At 42.7% G+C, this 21,649-nt stretch overlaps 1 pseudogene across 1 annotated transcript in view; it reads right to left on the bottom strand.

The window, feature by feature from the left end:
* LOC144364822 (E3 ubiquitin-protein ligase RNF213-like) overlaps positions 1-21,649 on the bottom strand; it is a 74,087-nt pseudogene that overhangs the window by 13,134 nt on the left and 39,304 nt on the right. The window contains exons 20-27 of the transcript XR_013429440.1: positions 21,303-21,357; positions 19,839-19,970; positions 9,506-9,758; positions 8,936-9,063; positions 8,372-8,516; positions 7,867-8,086; positions 4,271-4,416; positions 3,020-3,174 (exon numbers count right to left, since the gene is read on the bottom strand). The product of XR_013429440.1 is annotated as an E3 ubiquitin-protein ligase RNF213-like (transcript). The remainder of the gene's footprint in view (positions 1-3,019; positions 3,175-4,270; positions 4,417-7,866; positions 8,087-8,371; positions 8,517-8,935; positions 9,064-9,505; positions 9,759-19,838; positions 19,971-21,302; positions 21,358-21,649) is intronic.

Genomic DNA, 21,649 nt, shown 5'->3' with positions numbered 1-21,649 from the left:
AAGCCTTCAGTAGATAAATGGATAAAAAAATGTGGCATATATGCACAATGGAATTTTACTCATCAATAAAAGAGAATAAAATCATGGCATTTTCAAGTAAATGGATGGTGCTGGAGAAGATAATGCTAAGTGAAGTCAGCCAATCCCAAAAAAACAAATGGCAAATGTTTTCTCTGATATAAGGAGGCTAACTCATAGTAGGGTAGGGATGGGAAGCATGGGAGGAATAGATAAATTCTAGATAGGGAAGAAGTATGGGAGGGAAAGGGAAGAGGCAGGTGATTAGCAAAAAAAAAAAAAAAATGGTGGAATGGGATGGACATCATTATCCAAAGTACATGTATGAAGACTTGAATTGGGTGCCAACCTACTTTATATACAAACAGAGATACAAAAAAATTGTGGTATAAAAGTATAATAAGAATTGTAATGCAAAAAAACAAGTATATGTATAAAGACATGAATTGGCATGAACATATTTTATACAAAGATATGAAAAATTGTGCTTTATATGTGTAATAAGAATTGTAATACATCCCACTGTTGTGCATTTAAAAAAAATAAAATCGATAAAATTAAAAAAGAGGGTATTATGCACTCAGCTCCAAAAGAGGACTCTGAGACAGGAGAAGGGGACAAGAGGGCAGGTGTAAGGCAGCACTGGAAGAGGAGCTGACAGAGGGGTTATCCACCAGCCCTGCCCTCAGCACTCCCAGCTCTCCATGTGGACAGGAATTGGGGTCTCACTTTATCACCTCACTGCCACTGTGCCCACTCGCTCATAATGCTGCACACAGTGAGTCCCTCTTGACCCTCACAGCCCAGCACAGGTTGGGACCCTCCCCACCCCTGAAGGCCTGCCCTCTGCTTGCCCTGCCTGCCCCTGTCCGTTATAATGGCTCCCTGCCACCACAGTGGTTCTCCAGCTGAATAACCTGCCTTTCTGTGGCTCTGGGGCACCATGGCCTCCCTGCATGTGGTTCTCCTCTTTCTCAAGCATCTAACGAGATTCCTGGCACTTGACAGGGTTCATCAAGGGCAGAGTGAGTGCACAAAGAGCCCTTCCCTTGGCAGGAGCACCTGCTCAACCTGCTGCTAGGTGTGCCAGGACCTCAAATCCACTGATGAGCACAGGTTGAGCATGCCAGGGACAGCTGGACTCTGGGTCTCACCTGACCTCCTCAGTGACAGCTCTGGCTGTGCTCCCGCTGTCTTGCATGTACCCGTCTGAACAGACAACCTCCAGTGGTATGGACAGCTTCTTCACCAGCTGCAGCCAAGCCCGGGGATTCAGCTTCAGGGTGTCTCTTGTCAGCATTTCAGCACAGGCCATTGCAGCCAACACATCTAGTGTCTGGGAAGAGGAGAGTGGTCACGTGATCCCACAGGGCCCCTGCCCCTCCACCCTCCCTCTTCTTTGGCTGTGGTTTTCTTAGGCCAGAGGTCCTAGCAGAGTGTGTCCTTGCATTCCAGGCTCATAACCTGCTTCTTTGGGTCTTGGGATAGAGGAAGCACTATCCAACTGTTCCCAACACCTCTGAGCTATGCTGACTCCCAGGCCCCTAAAGGATCTCTCCTTGTGCTCCTGGGGACAGGCGCCTCCAGAGGGGCTGTACCATCTCACTGCCAGCCATGTCATGCTTCTGTACAGTTTCAGTGAGGCTCTGCAGAACCTGCGGGTGGATGGTCAAGATTCTGGAGAAGTTGTGCAGCCGGGTCCTGAAATGCTGATAGGCCAGGTGCACCCACGGCAGGGAGAGCCCTTCCTGGGGCCTCCCTAAGGCTGCTCGCAGCTCACAGACACAGAACCACAGGGCCATCTGCAGAAACTGGGGTTTCGAAAGGTTTTCAGTACGAATTTTTAAATTATTATGAGATTTTTTGTCCTGTGGGAAATCGAAACTACTCAAAATCACAAAAAAGAAAATAACAAACCAGACTTCCTATCTCCTGACTGCTTTTCAGTAGAGCCTCTAGCCATTTTACTAGCTGTGCTTTTCCTCAGAATCATCCTTAAATCAGGAACACTGTGTTTCTATTTTTTTCCATTCAAGGTTAGATTATGAGAATTCCTCTGCCACTCAGTGTTTACCTGTGCAAACATTGTTTTCAATGGTGGCAAACAACCATTTTTAAAATGGCCATACTTTTAATTTGTTCCTCCTTCCCTTATTCTGGTACTTAAATTGTTTCTAATTCTTTGTGATCAGAAACAAAGCTGGAAAGCCTGGATGTGAGCACCTGCCTGAACTCTGTTGGCACTCACAGATGTTTAGCAGCTGGCTGGTGGGGGGCAGGCTCTCCAACCACCCTGCCATGTGACTGCTGCTCAATACCTGCCCAGGAGGCCTGTGAGCCTGCCCTTCTTTTTGAAAACTGGGTTTTGCCAGATGAGCAGGTAAAAGCGACATCTGAAGACTGTTTATGTTCTCTTGACTTACAGGTGGGGTTGAGATGTGAGCAAAGCTTTCTAGATAGCCTCATGATTACACTCTGTGTAGCTGCCTTGTAACTTCTACCCCTTTTTAAAAAATCAGGGTATAGTCTGCTGATTCCCAAAATGCCTCATTGATCTTCTTTCACGCTGGCTATGGTATGTTCTCCCACATTTATCACCTTCTGTGCTGCATTTGACTACCAGTTTCCATCTAGGCTGGGCTGTAGATCTGTAAACAGATTCTTGCCTAGTGTGCCTGAAGCTCTTGGTATTCTCCTCAGCTCCAGAATCAAAAAGTATCAACCTTTCCACGAATTTCACTTATTATTTTTACCTTAAGAGGTCAGTTATGTATTTATCTTAATATTGCCTACTAGAATGTCCCATTCCAGGAGGCCTTGGGGATGACGAGGACTAGCCCTGTGTTCTGCATAGCTCAAAGGACATTCTCAGCCTACTATCCTGCATGGCCTCATTCTGTTCCCCCACACAGCAGTACCAGATCTCAGAAGCTGATTTCCCATGTTTGTTTCCAGTGTGTACTGGGCGATTACCACACAATGACCTTGAGTGGATACCTACCTTCAGCTTCTCCCAGGTGGACTCTCTCATGGTCAAGAGCAAGAAGTCCCTCAAGTAGCATTGAACCAGCTCCTGCTGCTGATCTCTGGGGAACTGGACAAGAAACATGCCCAGGGGAGTCTGCTGGAAGACTTCCACTAACTTCTCTGACCATCCTGCAGGGAGGAAGCCAGAGTGGCTTGAGACAACCTGAGAAGCTCACTCCCAAGGAAGGAGCCACAGGCTAGTTCAGCATGCCAGGGTGACTTAGAGACAAAGTGTCATTAGCTGCCTTATGGGAATAGAGAATGGTGGATATATAGACTCGGACACACAGAAAAGAAGGGGGCCTGTTATACCGATCGGACATGTAGCACAAAACTAAGGCTACCTCATATGTTTTTTCCTGTTGGGGCTAGCATGGCTTTTGGTTTCCAGGAAATCAGTACTGAGTGGGCTGCTCATCAGGGCTGGGGTCAGAGACTACACCAACCGGAGAGATTTGCCTTTCAGCAGATGGGGAGTTAGCTCCTAGCTGTACACTCTCCTGGAAAAGCAGGGTTAGCCAGAGCATTGCCCCAGGTGAAGAAACACCCTCTCAGCTAAAGACAGACTGTTATATGTTGGTTTAAGACAAGCAACAGAATGCAGACCCAGGAAAGGAAGTTCTCTTTGAGCATATTGGTTCTCTAAGTAAATGTTGAAAACATATTTCACACGTACATAAAAGATCACTTTTCCAAAACAGCACTGCCACTGGCTTTTCTGGAATGACTATGGCCAAACCCTGCCCCCAGCATGTGATAGCAGAGCACAAACTGTTTAGCTTGTGTGACTCAGGAGGGACCAACGGCTTAGCATGGAGAAAGAGGACATGTTCCTTTCATTGCTAGCATTTGCTGAGAAAGCTTAAAGGGGACCCTTCCTGGGTCTAAGCCTTAGGATGGGAATGGTCAACTTGCAGCAGGAAGCAAGCCCTGTCCCTGCTGGAACATGCTCCAGTTCACCAGCCTGCTGGTCAGTGCACCACTAAATAACCTCACAGGCTCCCTTCATGGAGTGACCTCCTGGAGACTCACTCCTTTAGCAGAAATTTCAGAATGAAGGCAGGACATGAACTTGAGCCTATTCCACATGCAAAGTGTGAAAACTACAAGTCCCAGAATTTACCAGGTGCTTGCTTCTCTCTGTCTGCTGATGGTCAGGCAGAATCTTTGGTGGTAAAGGATGCTTCATTAGGGCTGCATCGTGCCCATCTTGAGCAGGGCTCACCTTTTGCACCCATAATGTACTGGGCATGGACCCAGAGCTCTTCCACATAGTCCCTGATTCTCCAGCTGAAGGGGACACTGTTGCCAGCACCCTCGGGAAGGCTCATATGGTTCTGCACCACGATGGAGGACATCTCACTCTTGGATCTGCAGTGAGGTGAGGTGAATGAGAATCAGTTCCTGAGATGGCACTCTGATCACCAGAGGACATGGGACACAGTCCTCAGAAGGTGTTGTGGGACTGGAGTGGCTCTGCAGTAGGGTGCTTGCCTGGCATGTGTGAGGCCCTGGGTTCCATCCCCCACACCACATCAGTGTTTATAGCAGCACAACTCACAATAGCCAAACTGTGGAACCAACCTAGATGCCCTTCAATAGGTGAATGGATAAAGAAACTGTGGTGTATAAACACAATGAAATATTACTCAGCATTAAAAAAGAATAAAATAATGGCATTTGCAGGTAAATGGGTGGAGTTGGAGAATACCATGCTAAGTGAAGTAAGCCAATTCAAAAATCCAAAGACTGAACATTTTCTCTGATAAGTGGATGCTAATCCATAATGGGTTGGTGGGTATAAGATGAGTGGAGGAACTTTGTATTGGGCAAAGGGGAAAGAGGGGAGGGGAGTTGGATTTGGGGTAGGAAAGATGAACATCATCCCCCTAGCTATATGTATGATTGCATGAATGATGTAACCCTACTTTGTGTACAACCAGAGAAGTGAAAAATTGTGCTCCATTTGTGTATAATGAATTTAAGAGCATTCTGCTGTCATGTATAACTGATTAAAACAGAGAGAGAGAGAGAGAAGACAAGGTGCTAAGCCTGCCCAGTCAGCTGCTATCTGCCTTCCTGGCCAGGACTCCTGTGTACAGAACTGGAGGGCCACCTCAAAACCCTTGACCCTTGTTTATAGACAGAATGGAAGCAGACCACATGAGCATGGCCCAGGAAGGGCCCAAAGCCTTAGGCAGAACCAGGTCTCCAGTGCCTGTGCCTGCCTATCTCTTGTCCCTTATTGGCCTACATTCTAGAATTGAAGTCCCTACAATCTTAACAGCTTGGGGAGCCTTCCACAGAACTCGGAATAGCTTAAGGGAACAAGAACATGATTAAGGACACATTCTCTCCAAAGGGCAGTGTCCTTACTGCACACAGAGTCCATCCTGGCTTTCTGAACTATAACAGGTGCTCTGAGAGAAGGAAATGAGGAGAGAAGAGATGGGACAAAGACCTGCCAGGTTGCCACAACCTCTAGGTTGTAGAAGGAGGTAGCACAAATATTTCTCAGAAAGCAGTGCCTACATTCTCAAGCAAAGGAGAGCTACTCAGAGTGGTGTGTGGATTTTCATTCACCTCATGTGTCTCATCACAAGTGGAATGTTCAGTAAGTTAGTGTCACTGAAAATAAATATCCACAGGTCCTGGGCCCAGGCTGGTGAGTCTGGTCTGATCAGAAGCTCAAGGTTGCCATCTCTGTCCGTGAGAGAGATCATGCTGGCCAGCAGAGGAGTGACTATGCTTTGGATCCGCTTCCAAAGGGCTTGCCTGCAGCAGGGACAGGACAACAGACAGGGGGCAGGGGACATGGGACTGTGGCTCAGCACCACAACCAGTGCCAAGATCTCAATGCCTCCTTACTCTATGTCAACAAGCCTTCTAGCCTACAAGCCAGGGCCATAAATTGAAGTTTTCATCACGTTTAAGTACAAGAGACTCACAAATGCAATTGTCTTAATATTAGTTAACAGGACTGAATGGAACTTAATTCTACATCTAGTAACAGTAACTAGTGCCTTGAAAAGGTAATGAAATATATGCTGATTTGAATATAATGTTTTTTTCAGAACAAGCCATCTAAGTTCTATAAATAAATTAAATAATGACCAACTTCCTTAAAATCAATCAATCAATATTTCAAGAAAAAATTGGCTGTATATACAATATAATAAAGATGAAGAGACCAAAGTAAATTTAATCTAGATGAAGTTAAATAGGAAAACATGTTTATCTAGAATTCAGCTTTCGTTGTTGGCGTTTCTGTAAATAACCCTGAGCACTTTAGACTGACAATTGTTAATTGGTTGAATTAAGTACATCACACTTTCATATTAAAATGACATATTTTTTTTTATAATAACAAAAATTCTACAATTTCTTGTGGTAAAGGGCAAGAATTACTAAGTAATTGTGTTGGAAAGAAAAGTGGGTGTATAATTTTTTTCTGAGTATACAGGATTAATTAGTCAAGGACATCACTTAACTTACGACCCTAAACTAGAATATGCACAGAGGATAAGGGTGTGTGGTGAAAGAGGCCCTGGGCAGAGCAGTTGAGTGCCCTGGGAAGTGTTTGAGAGTAACAGTCACCTCAGAGGGCCTCCAAGAGACCAAATTTGAAACAAGTTGAGAATCAAAAAGAATATCAAAGTCAACAGGCTACTTAACATGGTGAACTAAAAACCAGAGGACTCCTGGTGTAAAGGACTCCAAGGAGGCTATCTAGCTACAAGGGTACATGACATTGAGTCCCAGACACACAGAGCAGGTGAAGAGTCATGACATCCTGTGACAGACCAGCAGTTTCCCAAAGGCCTTCTAGCCCCAGAAATGGGCATTGAGGGTACAGTGCAAGCAAGTCCAGTTGTTCCTGGATGTTGCTGGTGACCACGGGGAAGAAACTGGTCCCAGGTGCAGCAGAGACCATGAGGCAGTAAAAAGGGAGGCTGGAAAACCCAGCAAGGCCAGAGCAACAGTGGCAAAGGGGCAATGGGAACATGGCTTGGACATGTGCTAGGAAAGGGAGACCATCCAGGGAGATGTGAGCATATTCAGTTTCTGGCCTCACAAACTTCCTTCAGAAGATGTAACTAGGAAAGAAGTCAAGGAGCACTGCACAGAGAACTTGAAACAGAAAAACTTCCTGTGGTGAGGAAGCCAGCACCCATGGGCCTTGGCCTCCCAGGACTCTGCCATCACCCACATTCCCCCTGTGGGCCACATGTGGCATCAGGCCTGGAGCCAGGGAATCAGAAAGAAGACCTGGAGGGACTGTGAAGGACCTCAGTATCCTAAGATCATCCTGCCAACAGGTGGTTTCAGACCCTCAGACCCTCCATCTGAGACCCTGAGCATAGCACAGGCTCCTCCAAGGGTCTGAAGTGTCATGATTTTATAGAAAAAAAGACCAAGGGCAATAAATGACACTCCTGGGTCCTATTTTTGTACTTGCTGTTACTTCAAGCTCTAGGCCTGGGAAGATAATTTGTTACTTCCCTGCACATCACCATCTCAATTTTAATAACCTTGAATGGCAAACCTGGCTATGGTTTATGACATGTTGGCAAACATCCTATGAGAACAATTTTAAAAAAAATTTATATTATGAAAAAAGTTAAGCACACAAAAGCAGAGAAAGGAAGCCAACCATCCCCATGACCACCATTCAGGTGGCCAAAAATCTGCCATGACCAACATCCAGGTGGCCAATAAACACCCCAGGACCACCACCAGCATGGGCAACAACCCACACATGCCCACCATCCAGGTCTGTTTTGGGCTCTTGGAGCAAAAACATAGCTCTGCCCTCCTCAGAGGTGGAGAAAGAAACACCTGGTGTGCTCCTTCCCCTGGGATGGCATGGCAGGTCCGTGCACTGCCTGCTGCTTGCAGTTGCTAAAGGTGCCAGCCTCATGCAACGCATCCTGGTTTGCAGCCTCTCGCCCCACCCACTTCTTCAGACTGCAGAGTTGGTTCTCTTCTTGCTTCTTTAGAAGGACGGAGAGGCGCATCTTAGATATCCGCAAGAACGTGGCTGTGAAAAGGCAGAAGGGACATAATTTGGCCCACCTGTGGGCACCAAGTTGGAAGCTCTACTGTGCTGCTTGACCAGTTCCCCTGCAGAGGGAAGCTACAGGTCCTCTGGCCAGGCCAACTCTAGAGCAGAATTCACGAGATGTCCTGAGATTCCCACTATGCTGGCTGCATGTGCCAAGACACAGGAACCTAGAAAGGCAGCTCACCACACTCAGTCACCTAATCCCCACTCTTCAGGAAGGGCCTGCTGGGGTAGGATGAGAAGCAGTGACATGACTCGTACCACTGCAAACACTGTCCCCATTCAAGAGGCTGAGGAGGATGATGACTCTCCTCATGTTGCGCAGGCAGCTCTCCGTGTCCTGGAGCATCCCCACAGCACTTTGCACACAGCTCCTCAGCAGTCTGGTGGTGTCCAGGACCTGTGCCTGCCAAGGGAGACAGCACATCGTCTGCTGCTGCCATGTCCAGGGTGGGTGAAAGCTACGCTACCCACACAAGAAGGTGGCCTGGTATTCACACATCCAAAGCATCCGTGGCTGGTCTCCATGGTTAAGCTGACCTACTGACCTCCCCCGGCTAATCCCTGTGTACTTGTACTACCCAGCCCCCAGAGGACCACTGGCAAGGTGGTGGCTGATGTCACGGATTTGGCCAGTGGTTGAGGGACAGCTCCTAGAGCTAACTAGGAGACTTCACAAAGAAGGGAAAGGCAGATCTTGTCCTGGTAAGTCCCCTACCCTTCCAGCATAAAGAGAAGGCAGGGCTCAGCTTGTCCCTGGCACAGATGCCTGTGCTCCTCCAGCTCAGCCACCTGCAGCCAACAAGGGAACAGAGGAGAACTCACATCACCGCCCTTCAGGTCCATGGCCTCCCGCTCCATCTCCTTGAGACCTTCCTCTTCCATTTCCATTTCTGCTACCTCCCCTGACTTGCTGGTCTCTGCCTCCATCACCTCCTCCTGGTTGCCTTTCGCTGCAAATGAAGGGAACACAATCAAGTCAGCACTTGGATAAGGAAGTAGGTGGGTGGTACCAACTCTGTGCCTAGGCTGAGCCTCTCCAGGGTTTCCTGTCCCAAGCTTCAATGGCAGTCCCAGTCAAAAGGAGGATTGTCATATAGATCAGCATGAAACCCACTCTTCAAGTGCCCCACAGCCTGGGCTGAGGGCTGACACATGACCCACAGCACACCAGCTGATACACTGGGTGCTGCTGTTGGCCTTCCCAAGGCCCTGGTTATGTTGACCATGAGCCAGGCAGTTCAGTGCCACATCCTGAGCTTCTGCTGAGGGCAGGTGCTGAGACTCAAAGGTGACTCAAATGTGGCAGCCCTGACTCCAGCTTCACAGGAGGCTGCCTAATTTGGCATCTGCCTTTCCGCCCCCACCTCTGAAGACCGCCACCTTGCAACTCACACTTCAGGCTTCCTCCTGGCATAAACAGCTGGCTGATGGTGACACTCTGCAGCTTAGTCATGTGAGAGGCCATGACTGAACCTCCGGAGGTCATCAATGTGCACAGACCGCCACATCCCTGTAAAGAACAAAGCCACCTAGTGTTCTCACATCTTTCCACTTTCTTCTTGTCTGTCATGAGCAGGGGCACACCTCTGTCCAGATGCTCAATCACACTACTATCAGAGTGATGATGGGTGTTGAGGCTGATTAACTGGTATGCAAAGGCCACATGGATCCTGTCTACTGTTCTTTACATGTGTCTAACTGTACTTACTGTCCCATAATTAGAAAGAGATGTTGAAAGGTTGGCTTTCCATCTGTGAAATTATTAAACTTATTTCCTTCTTTTTAGAATACCAATTGTCTTACATAACCTAGCTGGTGACCACTCCACAGAAAGAGGGATGGACTGATTTGAACACAGTACTTCCCCAAGGAGTAGGCACAAAGAGTTAACACTAGAGCTGGTGTGCAAGGGGAAGAACTCTGAGTCATTTTAACAATAAAGAGTGGGATGTGGAGTGCATCCTGTGTACTCCTGAGGTAGGTCAGACCATGCTGACACAGCAGCAGCAAGTCCCAGGGTGATGGTTGTGAATAGTGAGCCCAGGTGAAAAGCCCAGAGACAGATGGGGTTGGCATCTGACCTAGACATGGGCAGCAGGGGACCCCAAGAAGCAGCCTAGACATACCTAAAGTGGTCACTCATCTTTTGGCCCTACCTCTGTGGAATCCCACATAGGATGATCTACTCCCCATCCGGGACAGTTTTACGATGAAATAGACAAAGACACAGCCCTCAGCTCGTTGTATTTTGTTGATTTCATTGATAGCAGAATACCTATTGAAAAACAAAAATCAAAACAAAGCAAGCAATGGAGCAAAAGTCAAGACATGGGTGTCCCAGGAACTGTCAGGGGCTTTACCACATTCCATACAATTCCCAGGGATCACAATTCTCCTGAGAGGAGGAGGGTGGCTTCCTGTTGGTGGACTCATTTTCTACCTCTCACTGCTGACCAGTATCCCTACTGTAGAGGCACCTCCTCCTCCACAGAAAATCTTCATTAAGCTTCTCCAGAAATCCTCACCATGATTGATCCTAGGCTATCAGCAAAAGAATCTCTGCAAAAGAGCTCAATATAGTTAAGCTTCCTATTTCCTGTTGCTTTATCTTACAATAACTAAAATTGGCCTGAAGGAGATCAACACTCCAGGAACAAAGCCCCGTTTACTAGTTTTTCACTTATGGGCTATCTAGTGGTGTAGATTCTCCAGACTAAAACGATATGTAATAGTTTGTAAAGGTTTTCAAGCAGGAAGTGTGTTTACAAATGCAGAGTGTAATAAGGAAGACAGATTCTTTCTTTCTTTCTTTCTTTCTTTCTTTCTTTCTTTCTTTCTTTCTTTCTTTCTTTCTTTCTTTCTTTCTTTTTTTAGTGCCAGGGTGTTTTACTACAGAGCTGCATCCCCAAGACAGATTCTTTTAACAAAGTCTCTGGCTTCAGGCCAAAGCTTCACAGGGATATTTACATTTCAAAGATAAGAGAAGTTGTTACTGGAACAAAGATGGCAGGTCAGAGGGAGGCAGCATTCTGTGTCGCTCCATGATCCAGATCTCACCTAGTCAGAATACTGCATCTCGGAGAGTGTTAGAGGACCCCTACACAGCTGCTTCCCACAGAAATCACCAGTGCTGTGACCCCTCACAGAGCTCTGAGCCTCAGCATTCCAACAGGACTCCAGAGTCCTGGCTCCAGACACCTAAAGCCCAAAGTTCTAGCCAACTGGGGCTTGCAAGTGCATTAGCAGAATCATCTATCAGCACCTCTGCAGAACTCCAACTGCAGAAGAAATTATATAGAAAGAGTTCAGGCTGCACATGGTTAAAATGTTCTGTGAACCCAAGGAAGATATAAGAGAGCAAATACAGTCATTGAAAGATCACTTTGACAAGGAGATACATAAATAAATCCAGAAAGCAAAAGATCACCTCAACAGGGAAATTGAGACTATTAAAAAAAACAAAAACAGAAATCCTTGAAATGAAAAAAACAACAACAATAAACCAAATTAAAAGCTCAAATTAAAGCATCGCCAACAGAGTAGACCACTAGGAAGAATGGAATCAGACAATGAAGATAAAATAAAAAGGTCTTGAAAAGAACATATATCACAAAGTGATAATGGTAAGAAACCACAAGCAGAACATTCAAGAAATATGAGATAGCATAAAAAGACCAAATTTAAGAGTTATTGGGATAGAGGAAGGCATAGAGGTCTAAACCTAAGAAATGAACAATCTATTCAATGAAATAATATCAGAAAACTTTCTAAACATGAAGAATGAATTGGAAATCCAAATTCAAGAAGCTATAGGATGCCGAATGTACAAAATCACAGATCCACACCAAGGCACATTATAATAAAAATGCTGAATATACAGAATAAGGAGAGAATTTTAAAAGTCACAAGAGAAAAGAATCAGATTATATATAGGGGGAAAACAATTAGGATTACAGTAGACTTTTCAACACAGACACTGAAAGCTAGAAGATCCTGGAACAACATATATCAAGCTTTGAAAGAAAGTGGATGCCAACCAAGAACCTTGTATCCAGCAAAATTAAGCTTTAGATTTGATGATGAAATAAAAATCTTCTACAATAAATAAAAGTTAAAAATTTTTAGCTAGAGAACTGGCACTACAAAACATCCTTAGAAAAATATTTTATGAAGAGGAAATGGAAAACAACACTGAAAATCAACAGAGGGAGGTAGTACCCGAAAGCAAAACTAATCAAAGAAGAAAATCAAGTCAACTTAAATTACAAAAAATAAACAAATATTGCTGTAGATATAAACCATGTCTCAATAAAAACTTGGGAATTAACTTAACAAAAGAGGTGAAAGATCTATACAATGAAAACTACAGAACCCTAAAGAAAGAAATCAAAGAAGACCTTAGAAGATGGAAGGATCTTCCTTGCTCTTGGATAGGCAGAATTAATATTATCAAAAGACCATACTACCAAAAGCATAATACAGATTTAATGCAATTCTAATTAAAATCCCAATGGCATTTCTCACAGAAATAGAAAAAGTAATCATGAAATTCATCTGGAAAAGTAAGAGACCCAGAATAGCTAAAGCAATCCTAAGCAGGAAAAGTAAAACAGGTGGTATCGCTATACCAGACCTTAAACTATACTACAGAGTAATAGTAACCAAAACAGCATGGTACTGGCACCAAAACAGACTGGTATACCAATGGTACAGAATAGAAGACACAGCAACTCACCCACAAAATTACAATTATCTTATATTAGACAAAGGTGCCAAACCCATGCACTAGAGAAAAGAGAGCATTTTCAACAAATGGTGATGGGAAAACTGGAAATCCATATACAACAAAATAAAATTAAACTTCATCTCTTCCACGCATAAAAATTAACTCAAAATGGATCAAGAACCTAGAAATTAAACCAAAGACTCTGTGTCTAATAGAAGAAAAAGTGGGCCCAAATCTTTATCATGTGGGATTAGGCCCCAAATTCCTTATTAAGACTCCTATAGTGAAGAATTAAAGCCAAGAATCAGTAAATGGGATGGAATCAAACTAAAAAGTTTCTTCTCAGCAAAAGAAACAATTAGTGAGATGAATAAAGAGCCTACATCTTGGGAGCAAACTTTTACCCTTCACACATCAGATAGAGCACTAATCTCTAGGATATATAAAGAACTCAAAAAGCTAAACACTGAAAAAAACAAATAACCCAATCAACAAATGCGCCAATGACCTGACACTTCTCAGAAGAGGATATACATTCAATCAACAATATATGAAAAAATTCTCATCATCTCTAGCAATCAGAGAAATGCAAATAAAAACCACTCTAAGATATCATCTCACTCCAATCAGAATGACAGCTATGATGAAGACAAACAACAATAGGTGTTGGTGAGGATATAGGAAAAAGGTACACTCATATATTTCTGGTGAAACTGCAAATTGGTGCAGCCAATTTGGAAAGCAGTATGGAGATTCCTTGGAAATATGGAAATGGAACCTCCATTTGACACAGATCTCTTCAAACTATACCCAAAGAACTTAAAAACAGCATACTACAGGGACACAGTCACATCAATGTTTATAGCAGCACAATTCACAATAGCTAAACTGTGGAGCCAAACTTGATGCCCTTCAGTGGATGAATGGATAAAAAATATGGCATATATACACAATGAAAATTTTACTCAGCAATAAAAGAGAATAAAATCACAGCATTTGTAGGTAAATGGATGGTCCTAGAGAAGATAATGCTAAGTGAAGTCAGCCAATCCCAAAAAAACAAATGGCAAATGTTTTCTCTGATATAAGGAGGCTGACTCATAGTGGGGTAGGGAGGGAGAGCATGGGAGGAATAGATGAATTCTAGATAGGGAAGAGGGGTGGGAGGGAAAGGGAGGGGACAGGAGATTAGCAACAATGGTGGAATGTGATGGACATTACTATACAAAACACATGTATGAAGACTTGAATTGGGTTTCAACATACTTTATCTATAAACAGAGATTCAAAAATTGTGGTATATATGTGTATTAAGAATTGTAATGCAAAAAAACCCAATAAAGTATATGCATAAAGGCAAAAAGTATAGCATTACCTTAGATTAGATAGAGGGAAGTGAAAGGAGGGGATGTGGGGATAAGAAAGATAATAGAATGAAATAGACATTATTACTTTAGGTATATATGTGAATGTATGGCCAATATGATTCTACAATATGTATACTCAGAAAAATGAGAAATTATATCCCATCTATGTATGATGTATCAAAGTATATAAGTGCATTATACAGTCATGTATAACTAATTAAAACAAATTAAAAATTTTAAAATAACAATCATAAATATATATGCCCCAAACAATGGAGCAGCTATGTTCGTCAAACAAACCCTTCTCAATTTCAAGAGTCAAATTGACCATAACATAATAATCTTGGATGACTTTAACACACATCTCTCACCACTGGATAGATCTTCCAAACAATAGTTGAATAAAGAAACTATAGATCTCAATAATACAATTAATAACTTTGACATATATAAAATATTTCAATCTGTTATCAAGTGGATACACTTTCTTCTCAGCAGCACATGGATTCTTCTCTAAAATGGACCACATCCTATGCCACAAATCAACTCTTAGAAAATACAAAAATGTAGAGATACTACCATGCAGTTTATTAGATCATAATGGAATGAATTTGGAAATCAATGACAAAATAAAAAATAAAAATTAATCCAACACCTGGAGACTAAACAATATGCTACTCAATGAACAATGGGTTACAGAAGACATCAAGGAGGGTATTAATAAATTCTAAGAGGTAAATGAGAACATAGACACAACATACCGAAATCTCGGGACACTATGAAAGCAGTTCTAAGAAGAAAATTTATTGCATGGAGTTCACTCCTTAAAAGAAGAAAAAGTCAACAAATAAATGACCTCACACTACATTTCGAAGCCCTAGAAAAATCAGAACAAAAGGAAAAGCTGTAGAAGGCAAGAAATAATTAACATTAGAGCTGAAATTAATGAAATTGAAACAAAAGAAACAATTGAAAAAATTGACAAAACAAAAAATTGGTCTTTGAAAAAATAAATAAAATTGACAGACCCATAACTATGCAAAGAGAAGGAGAGAAAACTCAAATTACCAGCATACATGATGAAAAAGGTAATTCCACAACAGACATTACAGGAATACAGAGGATAATTAGAAATTATTTTAAAAACTTATACTCCCATAAAATAGAAGATATTGAAGGCATCGACAAATTTTTTAAGTCATACGATTTTCCCAGATTGACTCAGGATGATATACACAATTTAAATAGACCAATGTCAACCGAAGAAATAGAAGATGCCTTCAGAAGCTTACCAATCAAGAAAATCCCAGAACCAGGTAGATACACAGCCAAATTCTACAAGACCTTTAAAGAAGAACTAATGTCAATATTCTATAATTTATTTCAGGAAATAGAAAAAGACACAGCACTTCCAAACTCATTCTATGAGGCCAATATCACCCTGATCCCAAAACCAGGCAAAGACACATCAAAGAAAGAAAACTTCAGACCAAAATCTCTAATAAACATAGATGCAAAAATCTTCAATAAAATTCTGACAAATCGAATACAAAAACATATCAAAAAGATAGTGCACCACGATCAAGTGGTATTCATCACAAGGATGCAAGGTAGGTTTAACATATGGAAATCAATAAATGTAATTATCACATCAATAGACTCAAAGATAAGAATCATATGATCATCTCAATAGATGCAGAAGAAGCATTTGACAAAATACAACACCCTTTTATGTTCAAAACACTAGAAAAACTAGGAATAACAGGTACATATCTCAACATTGTAAAGGCTATATTCTCTATGCCCAGGTCAAAATCATTCTAAACCAAGAAAAATTGAAGACATACCCTCTAAAAACTGGAACAAGACATGGATGCCTTCTTTCACCACTTTTATTTAACATAGTTATTGAAACACTGGCCAGAGCAGTATACAGGTGAAAGAAATCAGAGGGATATGTATAGGAAAAGAAGAATTTAAATTAGCACTATTTGCTGTCGATATGATTCTATACCTAGAAGACCAAAAAAAAAAAAAAACTCCACCAGAAAACTTCTAGAACTAGTAATTCAGCAAAATAACAGGATATAAAATCAACACCCATAAATCAAAGGCATTTCTGTATATCAGTGACAAACCCTCTGAGATGGAAATGAGGAAAACTACCCCTTTACAATAACCTCAAAAGAAAAAAAAATAATTGGGAATCATCTTAATGAAACAGGTGAAAGATCTGTACAATGAAAACTAAGAATCCTAAAGAAAGTAATCAACAAAGACCTTTGAAGATGGAAAGATCTACTTTGCTCTTGGATAGGCAGAAATAATATTATCAAAAAGACGATACTACCAAAAGTACTATACAGATTTAATGCAATTCCAATCAAAATCCCAATGGCATTCCTCATAGAAATAGAAAAAGCAATCATGAAATTCGTCTGGAAAAATAAGAGACCCAGAATAGCTAAAGCAATCTTTATCAGGAAAATTGAAGCAGGTGTTATCACTATAGCACAGAGTAGTAGTAACAAAAGCAGCACAGTATTGGCACCAAAACAGACTGGTAGACTAATGGTACAAATAGAGAACACAGAGACTAACCCACAAAATTACAATTATCTTATATTAGACAAAGGTGTCAAAACATGCATTGGAGAAAAGACAGCCTCTTCAAAAAATGGTGCTCGGAAAACTGGAAATCCATATGTGACAAAATAAAATTAAACCCCCATCTTTCACCATGCACAAAACTCAACTCAAAGTGGATCAAGGACCTGGCATTAAATCAGAGATTCTGCCTCTAATAGAAAAAAAAGTAGGCCCTAATCTTCATCATGTAGGATTAGGCCCTAACTTCCTTATTAAGACTCCTATAGTGCAAGAATTAAAACCAAGAATCAATAAATGGGATGGAATCAAACTAAAAAGTTTCTTCTCAGCAAAAGAAACAATCAGTGAGATGAATAAAGAGCTTACATCTTGGGAGCAAACTTTTACCCTTCACACATCAGATAGAGCACTAATCTCTAGGGTATATAAAGATCTAAAAAAAAAAAAAAGCTAAATACCAAAATAACAAATAATTCAATCAACAAGTGGGCCAAGGACCTGAACAGACAATTCTCAGAAGAGGATATACATTCATCAACAAATATATGAAAAAATGCTCATCGTCTCTAGCAATCAGAGAAATGCAAATCAAAACTACTCTAAGATATCATCTCACTCCAGTCAGAATGGCAGCTATTATGAAGATAAACAACAGCAAGTGTTGGCGAGGATTTGGGAAAAAAAGTACTCTCATACATTGCTGGTGGGACTGCAAATTGGTGTAGCCAATATGGAAAGCAGTATAGAGATTCCTTGGAAATATGTGAATGGAACCACCATGTTACCCAGGTCTCCTCGATCTATACCCAAAGGACTTAAAAACAGTATACTATAAGAACACAGCCACATCAATGTTTATAGCAATACAATTCACAGTAGCTAAACTGTGGAGCCAACCTTGATACTCTTTAGTAGGTGAATGGATAAAAAAAAATGTGTTATATATGCACAAGAAAATATTACTCAGTAACAAAAGAGAATAAAATCATGGTATTCACAGGTTAATGGATGCAGTTGGAAAAGATAATGCTAAGCGAAGTTAGCCAATTTCAATTAAACAAAGGATGAATGTTTTCTCTGATATAAGGTGACTGACTCATAGTGGGGTCAGGAGGGGGAATGTGGGAGGAATAGAGGAACTCTAAATAGGGCAGAGGGCTGGGAAGGAAAGGGAGGGGGCAGGGGCTTAATAAGGATGGTGGAATGTGATGGACATCATTATCCAAAGTACATGTATGAAGACACAAATTGGTGTCAACATACTTTATATACAACCAGAGATATGAAAAATTGTGCTCTATATGTGTAACAAGTATTGTAAAGCATTCCACTGTCATTTAAAAATCAATAAAAAATAAAATATAAATTAAAAAAGGGAAAGTGTTACTAATTGGGTTCCATGGAAACAGCTGGGGGTGGGGATGAGGGCTCTCACTTTCTCCAGTGCTAATTCTTGCAAAAAATATCTTTGAGGGATTAATTGGCCCAGAACAGTGAAAGAAAAACTTTTTGTCATGGGAACTTCTGTAGAATGTGAACCTCTGAGTCCCTCCCCCTATACACTAGATATAAAGTTCTAAAACTTCCTGCACTAGGGGTTCAGGGGGATTGATTGATTACAGCAAAAGTTTTTCCCTGTGAAGCTGGTTGCTTCCTGTTTTCCTTTTCTGTGATTTCACTTTTCTGTCCCTAGGACACTACTCTGTTCTTCTCAGCAGTCCCGTGTTCGGAGGGTGGGGCTTGCTGGCCTTCCAATTTCAAGTCAATGTTATGTGGTAAAGTGTGCCTTGCACACCCAGTGGCTGCAGACCACCTCCCCATAGCATCTGGCTGGGTCTTAAGTTATCCTAGGCTCTCAGTGCTTTAAAGGAGCAGATGTCACTCTTAATTACATGAGTTAACAGAACATAGCTAATTCTAAAATTTTCAGATTTATAGACACCACAAAAATGTTCAATAAATATTGATTTATTTATATAGTCTTACTGCCCTTAAACTTGTGATAAGTTCTTTTCTTTCTTTTTAGGCAGTGCTGGGCCTCAGACATGCTAGGCAAGTGCTGTACCACCAAGCTACATCCCAGACTGAACTTTAATTTTAATTATGTGATTCAAAATCAAAATGATCAAAAAAGGACTGCAAATGACTGCAAATGCAGCTTTAACACATCCTCCTAAACACTACAAAAATTGCATTATTGACACATCTTTCGTTCCATTTCTCTGCCATTACTGGCCTTTTCCTTCATCCTTTAATCTCTAGCTTCTCTAGCCCATGTCAGGAGCTGGGAGGGAGAGTCATTCTTATTTCCACACTGTTTTCTTGGAAAAAATTCTTCAGGATGTCCGGGGAGATTTTGGCTTCCTATGTTTTCCTAGAAAACTGCTGAGAACATACTTAGCTGATGCAATGAGCTGAGCACTGTGAGCGCCATGATCAAAATCTATCTGGACAATGAGGATTTTACGTCTGTCTGTCTTCATTAAGCTGCTTCTGAAAGAAAAAGAGAAACACCCAAGTGAGTCCTCTGTCCTAAAACATGGGCAGCCAGAGCTCAGGAGGCTAAGGTAGGAGGGTCACCAGTTCCAGGCTAGCCTCAGCAACACAGCCAGACCCTATCCCAGAATTAATAATAATAAAAATTAGGGCTGGGGATGTGGCTCAGTGGTAGAGCAGCCCTGGGTTCAATCCCCAGCACAAGCAAAAAAAAAAAAAAGTATGGATCATAACACTCCACAAAGTGAAGGGAAACAGGCCATGCAGAACCCAGCATCCAGGTGGGGTCTCCCTCCACAAGGTGAGGATGCAATCCACTGGAGAAGAAAAGGGCCACACAGTGCTCAGGAGACAGACGGACACAGCTGTCTGACAACTGGGGCCAGAGGGGCATTCGAGAAGGCTGAACAATGAGCCTCCATAGTACTCAGAGTTCCTTACAAGTGGTTACCACACCCTGGCATGCGATACCACATTCCCAGGGCAGGGGCCAAGGGTGATGGGCAGGCAGGGCACCTCACTGGACTTCCTTGAGGAATGAGTACTCAGTGTCAAACTGCTGCAGTGACAGGATCACAGGCTTAGGGGCCAAGCCCTTCACCTCTGCCCCTAGAGCTTCGCAGTCACAGTTGGTCTGCAGTCTGGAGAAGGTGGTGACCTGCAACATGGGCACACAAGTCATCAACCAGATTCAAGCAAGGGCGCAGAGAACTGGTCAGAACTCGGGGCCAGTGGGCACTCAGACTTAAAGAAGCCCAACCCAGAGCAGCTTTTACATACAAAGAGTGGCTGAGTCAAGCAGAACCTCAGGGTCAACAGATGTCAGAGAGAAGACTTGCCCTGACCCAAGGCTGCCTTGGTCTCCTTCTGAGACGCCAATATCTCTCTTTCTGCTTTTTTTCCCTACCCGAGAGACTTCTGATCCTTTAGGACTCAGCACAATGCTATTTCTTCTTATAATCTGGCTTCCCGCTATCAGATGAAGTTAGCCACTGGCAACTCTCCCTCCCCTCAGTAGTTCTCAATTTTCTGCTATGGACCATACTCCACAGTGCAAACCCAGTCGTTTTAGGCACATAGTACCTCAGCTCTTCAGAAAACTTCTTTTTTTTTTTTTTTGACCCAGGGATTAAATGCAAGGGTGTTTAATCACTGAGTGACATCGTTAGTCCTTTTTTTATTTTGAGACAGGGTCTTGCTAAGGGCCTCTACAAGTTGCTGAGGCTGGCTTTGAACTTGAAATCCTCCTGCCTCAGTCTCCCAAACCACTGGGATCATGGGGATGTATTATTGCACCTGACTCCAGACCCTTTCTCTGACCCTGTCATTACTGACAAGCTTCCAATTCCTACATCCAACTTACACAGAAGACATCGAAATCTATCCCAAACAGATGTCACCACTGGCTCCCAAACCCATTGCTCCTCCCTGGATTCTCATGGTGACTGCACAAAGCTGCAATGAGTTCAGGAAGGCTGTCCTCTTCTTCTGCCTCCCTTCCATGGAGTGGGTGATTAGCCCAGCCATGCTATCTGCTAACCATTTTTAGTTTGCACCATGACAGCAGCTTCCTGACTGGTGTATCCTCTCAATGTCAGTCTCTTGTGCCTCTGTTTTCCTATCACCTGTGCAGTGGGGTGTGTCCACCATGTACACTTTCCTACATAGCTCCTCTCTGCACAATCAAGACCAAGCTTAAGGCTGCAAGGCCCTCCCCATGTCTCTCCACCTATCCTATCCCCATGACCCAGCACTCATGAAGCCTGAACTTCATGCACTGTCAGCAGTCCCTTCCTGGGCTCCTGCACAAATGCAGATTCAGACTCAATATCTGTGCCCCAAGGAGCCCTTTGCCTTTGATGCTTGCCCAGGCAGCCCTCATGACCAACCCAAGTTGCCTCTCTTAAGGAGAACTGGCTGTTGGATATGGAAAATTAAAAACACCAAAATAGTGCAGCCTGGGAGAAGGGAATAAAAAAGAAAGCCATACATTGATAGCATTGATCCTTCCCCTGGAAGTATCTTTGCTGGTGACAAGAACAGCCCTGGGGAGGAAATACCCATCCAAGCCTAGACTGGCAGTCTCTGGGAAGAAGCCAAAGTATTGACCCTTCCCCAAATAAGTCCTTTCTCAGTGATAGTACAATGAGACCGTGGAGGGAAAGAGATGAATACTGACCATGACACTAGACCCTCCATCTGGTCCTCAGACCGCTGACCCCAGACCCTCCATTAGACACACTCTACAATAATTAGGTTACCTCTCAGTATAACCTATATAAGTGCAAACTTCCCCTTTGGCTGATGGCTTATTTTCCTCCAACAGAGTGGATCCAT

This window comes from Ictidomys tridecemlineatus, chromosome 13, assembly GCF_052094955.1.
Source record: "Ictidomys tridecemlineatus isolate mIctTri1 chromosome 13, mIctTri1.hap1, whole genome shotgun sequence".
Lineage (NCBI taxonomy): Eukaryota > Metazoa > Chordata > Mammalia > Rodentia > Sciuridae > Ictidomys > Ictidomys tridecemlineatus.
This window is presented reverse-complemented; position numbering and strand designations above follow the sequence as displayed.